This window comes from Panthera tigris, chromosome C2 (genome assembly GCF_018350195.1).
Source record: "Panthera tigris isolate Pti1 chromosome C2, P.tigris_Pti1_mat1.1, whole genome shotgun sequence".
In the NCBI taxonomy this organism is placed as follows: Eukaryota; Metazoa; Chordata; class Mammalia; order Carnivora; family Felidae; genus Panthera; species Panthera tigris.
In genome coordinates this window covers 32,754,833-32,760,730 of record NC_056668.1, presented here as the reverse complement: position 1 = coordinate 32,760,730, position 5,898 = coordinate 32,754,833, and the positions used below count along the sequence as shown (strand labels likewise).

The following is a 5,898-nucleotide window of genomic DNA, read 5'->3' as shown; positions in this document are numbered from 1 at the left end:
GACACAGGGCTTCTGCTAGTCATGTAGTTACGATGATTTAATTTATGTGAAAAGTTTAACTGGATCTTTAGAGCGTTTCTTTTTTGCATTTGTAATTCTGCATGTAAAAATATTCTTGCCATTCATCTTCTTTCTTTTAATTTTTTTGTCCTTATTTAATTTCTTTTTAAAATTCATCTTATGTAGGGGGTGCCTGGGTGGCTCAGTTGGTTGGGCATCCAACTTCGGCTCAGGTCACTACCTCACAGTTCATGAGCTCAAGCCCCACATCAGGCTCTGTGCTGCTGACAGCTCAGAGCCTGGAGCCTGCTTTGGATTCTGTGTCTCCCTCTCTTTCTGTCCCTCCCCTGCTCATGCTTGGTCTCTCTCTCTCTCTCTCTCTCTCTCTCAAAAATAAATAAACATTAATTTTTTTAAAAAAATCATTTAATGTAAATACAAAAGAGGAGATGCTAGCATGAGAAGGCAGGTTCGATTGTATCTTGAACCTAAAAAAGAGGTTTAATAACTTTTATTTTTATCCCAGGTAACTCTATAGAGTTTCTTTAAGGTTCTTGAATTTTATTTCTCATTCTGGCACCAGTTAATCTTCTTGGCTCTAAAGTCAGCTCCTAGAACAGAATGACAGCCTCACATCTATAATCACAGTTTCCAGTAACTCAGCAGAGCCACAGGCCAAAATTCTCTCCCAGGAGAGCAATGGGCCCAGACCCAAAGACAGCTCAGGAGATCGATTGTAATAAAGCTACTATTTCTTTTTCGGAACTATTCATTCTTAAATAAGGAAATGTTTGAACTAAAACCCATGGTCTGCAAGACATACAACTTCCTAACTTTTTTCAATCTTTCTGAATGGTCTACAATATAGGATGAGAAGAAACTAAAGAGGAAAAATTCAAAGAACAGCTTAATGAATAATTGTTGAATAAATGGATGAATGGATGAGTGAATGGAATGCTTACCTAAGGATCATCATCTAATGCAATTATTCAAATTAATTCAGGTGAAAAATCAAACATATCTTGAAGATACTAAATAACTCATTAGAAAGAAGCTTAATAAAAAATTTTAAAAATAGTATAATTGTATTCTTTTTATTTTGCCTGCCTATCAACTAAATGAGAAAACATTTATTTTCTACTAAAGCAAGGTTTTATGATTTCTGTCCCTCTCTCTTTTTGTCATTAGCACTGAGCAAATATACTCTACCATATCAGGATGGAGTTATCTAAAATAAGATTCTCATTATCAGTGGGATTTAGTTTTGTAATGTTTCTTTTTTATTCAGTGTCTTCTGATAACCAGGCTTGTTTAGAAACAAAAAGTCACTTGAAAATGGACACTGACATACATCCTCATCATTAGAAATCCTTTTCTACCCCTGAAACCAAGACTACACTATCTGCTGGTTAACTTGACAATGAAAGAAAAAAAAAAAACAAGGAAAGAAATAAATTCTATTCTACCATATAGAAGCAAGTTGAAACATGTTTCTGCTACCTCTGGACAGTGGGACTAGAAGATATGGGAATAGTGCAGCAGCAAAGAATAAGTAGGAGGTAAAGAGTGATTTGATTTTTAACTTTACATTAGTTAAACTCTGGTAATTTAACCTATGAGTATTTTTATACTAAAAGCTTAATGCTATACCCAGACCGGAAGGATAACACTTATCTAAGGGATATGTGGCTTCGCCTATGTATAAGTTGAATTTTTTTTCTGAAGCAATGCTATGACATATTTCCTTCCAACCACTGTGGCTCATGCCAGATATGCTCATTGGAATATCCTTGACATTGGTGGCTATGACTCTAGGAGGATGTGTGCTAGGTAGCTAAGGGTCACAAACACACACGTGCGCGCGCACACACACACACACACACAGGAAGTTAAGGGCCCATCACAATGTAGAGAACTTAGCTAACATTATCCAGTGCTGCAAGGTCCATGGTCATTGTGGGCCATGTCACTGAATTCTATGACTGAAAATACGTCCACTCATATATTCACTGTGGTACATATATGGATGAATCTTGCCCATTTCACAACGTGCCAGAGATTCCCATTAGCGATAGTATGACCATTACAGTCAGTTACTATTACACTATGCCCATTATGTGTCAGTCAAATGAGGTCTTTGTGATGCCAAGATAAAATATGATTTCTGATGTGTCTCTTAAAGAGATTTTGCATTTCCGTGGACTGCTATCCCACACAGCCTGAATAACCTCTCTTAATTTATGGCCTTGATAATGATTTGTACTCCCTTCTCCCATAATTTACTTGTGCATGGGCTGGTAACTTCCACGATGAGCTTCAACATTTAATGAGTCAAAATACAATTTTACAAAATAAGCATATTGACTTCTAGAAGCCCTAAAATATCCCTAGCCTAAAATGTTAAAATTGCTAGTTTTCTTACTTCCACTTCATTATTTCCTCTCCATCCTTCAAATACAAGGAAAAAAAAAAACCCTTTAAGCATTAAATACCTTAATCACAGAAGGTGCAATTCGGCTTCCCTTCTTCCATTTTCTTTCATGCCGATTTGACTATAAGATTCCCACAGCGTGTACTAATCCATTCAGTGAGGGAAATGAGTAAGACTCCCTAGTTTAAAGGAAACTATGAAAACTTACATTCATAAGAATTTTCATATCTGGTAACTGGAAGTTTGCAAGCCCTTTCCCAATACTTCCTTATGAAGTCAGTCATCTGCAACCAATAAAAGAAAGCACATGTTCCCTCAGCTTGGCAGAGATCATAATCCTACACAGGAAGTTTGGTCCTTCTAAGAATATGAAAAACCTAACAGTCGGGAAGATAATGAAACCTAGATGACAGTCTGAAAATACCTCTCCTGGGTTTTATACCACCCCCTAGGCAATCAATTCAGGTGAGAAGCATATTTTATACCTAATATAAAATGTGAAGATTTCTGAAGGAATTAATATGATTATTTGGACACAGGGTGTTGGGGTCCATCAGGACTTGTGTATGGCACTGTGGTCTGGTGTGGGGTGTCAGAAAACTCTCAAGGTGAGGACAGCATCTGCAGAGATGGGGGTAGGGCAGTAGAAATTAAGGGAGATTTGTTACATACAAGAGGATTCATTTCTCTCTCTATATATATATTTACACACAGAGGAACACACAAACATCTACCTTTATGCATGCATTACGTGAGAATGGGAGCCTCTTTGAAGAAAAGATTGATTTTTATGGCTGGGACAAGGAACATGCAAGATCAGACTAACAGATCTTATTTCCCAGAAGCAAGGAAATACTCAAAGAATCATGGAGACATGCTTGTACACATTAATGTTGACACCTGTAATCATTTACATAATTTCAAACTATCTCCTAACAAAATCCTATTATTTACAAAAGAGAAAGGAGTAACTTTACAGTTGAGAAGCCTGGCAGGCACAACCTTAATTAAACAATCAAGATGAACATCAGTAAAGGAACAAGTCAGAACCTGGCGCTATTTTAAGTTCCACAGAGGTAAAGGTGAGCATTCTCAGGGAAACTTCCCAGGTACTCACCTAATTTCATTTTGTCACTTTTTATGTGAAGCTTTCTTTTTCTCCACCTGTCTTTCCTTTCCTGTGTTAAGCTTGTCCTCTTGACTTTAACTGTGACACACATTGCCTGCACCAGATCATTACATCCCCATCCATAATTAAGTTTCCCAGAGAGCTAACTTTAATGGTTCTACCAAGTCAGACCTTTTACCCTGCTTACACTTAGATATGCTACGGTTTTGGCGTCCTCCGTGCACATGTGGATAAGTTCTAGATTCTAACGACGAATACTTTGGTTGGGGCAAATGGTATAGAATAGAGAAATTTCATCTTCTCTGGTGTTGGGGAAGGCTTTGCCTTCAAAGAGTTGCTATTCTCTCTAAATGCATGCTTTTATAACAAGCCAATATTTAGCAAAGGTCAAGTAAGTCAAAGTTGACATGTTTTTTTTTATTACTATTTTGTCAGTAATGCCAAAATGTCTTGAAACATGTAAGTTAATATTAGTGGACTGTCCATTTTATGCCAAAGAAAATGTAGCTGAAGGTGTGGTTTACAGGAATACATTGCATTGTAAAAGCAGACATATGTGATAACAAGTGGATTCATCTTATTGATGTATTATTCCCTGGGGATTCAAACCCTTACAAAAATAGTTTATTTGTAATTCCGTTTGGGAAAAAAAAATGAATCCTTGCAGGAAAATAACTTGTGATTGTGATATTCATTCTTATCCAAAGTCCTTCTGTGTATATATGGGTCTACTTAACATTAAATGGACAAGTGGAATTCTTTAACCAATAATAACTGCTTTCCATGAGAATGACAGAACAGAGAAATGTCCATGATAATTAGTATTTCCTCTGCTAGGTGGCTTCCATGGTTCGTCAGCCTCTAGTATATCCAACTTGTGCATTGCCTATATACTCTATATATTTCTTCTTATATTTCTGAAATGTGTTTCATGTACCATATAGTATCATTCATAACCATTATCATGAATACTGGTTATAATATCATGGCACTAATAATAATAAAGCTCTGCTTTAGTTAATTACGAAGAAATACAAAAATATAAAATAATATTTAGATAAGATATAAGTAAGAGAGAAAGAATAGCAAAGATAAACCGTCAGGTACCCATTAATCATCTTAGAGAAGATCACCAACTACTTTGTAAATGCCGGAGAGCCCATCATTAAATTCCTCTTCTGTCTTCGCCCTCCCAAACCAAATTCTACCATGTGTTTTCTTTTTACCATTGTCTTGTGTTTTTTTAAATATGTAGTTTACATTGCTGTTTAATTATATAATTCTGTAAAATATTTAGTTGTTCACTTATTAAACATTATATGGATGGAATTAGACTGTATGTGTGTGCATGTATGTATTCTGTGATATATTATGATTGGTTTCCTTCATTCAAAGTGCACTTAAAAATTTTATCCGTGTTAATGTTAAAATCTCTAATTCATTAATTTATACTTTGATACAATATTTCATGAATGTATATGAACAAAATTCATTTATTCATGCATTTATTCTTTTTAAAAAATGCTTATTAGGGTGATTGAAGATTGTTTTTCTATTATAAGAAATCGGTACTGCTAGGGACATGCCTGTATATTTCTCTTGGTTCACATGTGCAAATGTATCTTTAGAGTGTGTAATTAGAACTGATGCATAGTAAGATCTGTTTATCTTCAACTTGTCTATAAAATTCAGATTTGTTTTTCAGAATGTTTTCACCAAGTTTAACCCCCACCAAAAGAGTAAAAATCATCTCATGGTTTCTCATCCATGATAGCATTTGGTTTTGTCCGATTATTAAATTTTTGTCAATCTGAATGTGAAATGGGATCTCATTATTCCTTTAATTTGCATTTAATTTGCATTTCTCTGAGGGGCTGTCAAACAGGAGCTACAGATTTGGAGGCAGTAGAAGACACAGCTGCTGTGAGAGAATCCCCCAAAAGTGGAAAGATGCATGAAATACTGTCTTTTCCTCTCCTCACAGTCTCCAGTATTCCAATTGGAAAAATTTACCTGGAATTCTGAGATTAAGGAAGCCCTGAGGATGTAATTACCTGATTTGCAGAGCATGGCAGAGAAAGGCAGAAAATTAATCTGAATCAAATATGAAAGTGGCTACCACAGCTATATAACATTGATCTTGCTATTGAATGTCTCTTCCACGAGAATACAAGCTTGATGAAGAAATGCATTTGTGCTTATTTTATTCCCTTTGCTTAGAAGATTTCCTGGCACATAAGAAGTGCTCAATAGATGTTGAACGAATGAGTGAATGGATGAGTGAATGGTCGAGACTTATGCCAGTCATAGCCTCTCACATATTTAAGTGTTATTATTT

The 5,898-nt window shown here is 35.7% G+C and overlaps 1 long non-coding RNA gene across 1 annotated transcript; it reads left to right on the top strand.

Annotated features, from left to right (window-relative positions):
- The first annotated feature begins 2,967 nt into the window (after positions 1-2,967).
- Positions 2,968-5,505, top strand: LOC122241950. Its single transcript, XR_006222049.1, has 3 exons — positions 2,968-3,039; positions 3,146-3,513; positions 5,446-5,505. It is a non-coding gene; the product is annotated as an uncharacterized LOC122241950 (long non-coding RNA).
- Positions 5,506-5,898: the final 393 nt, after the last annotated feature.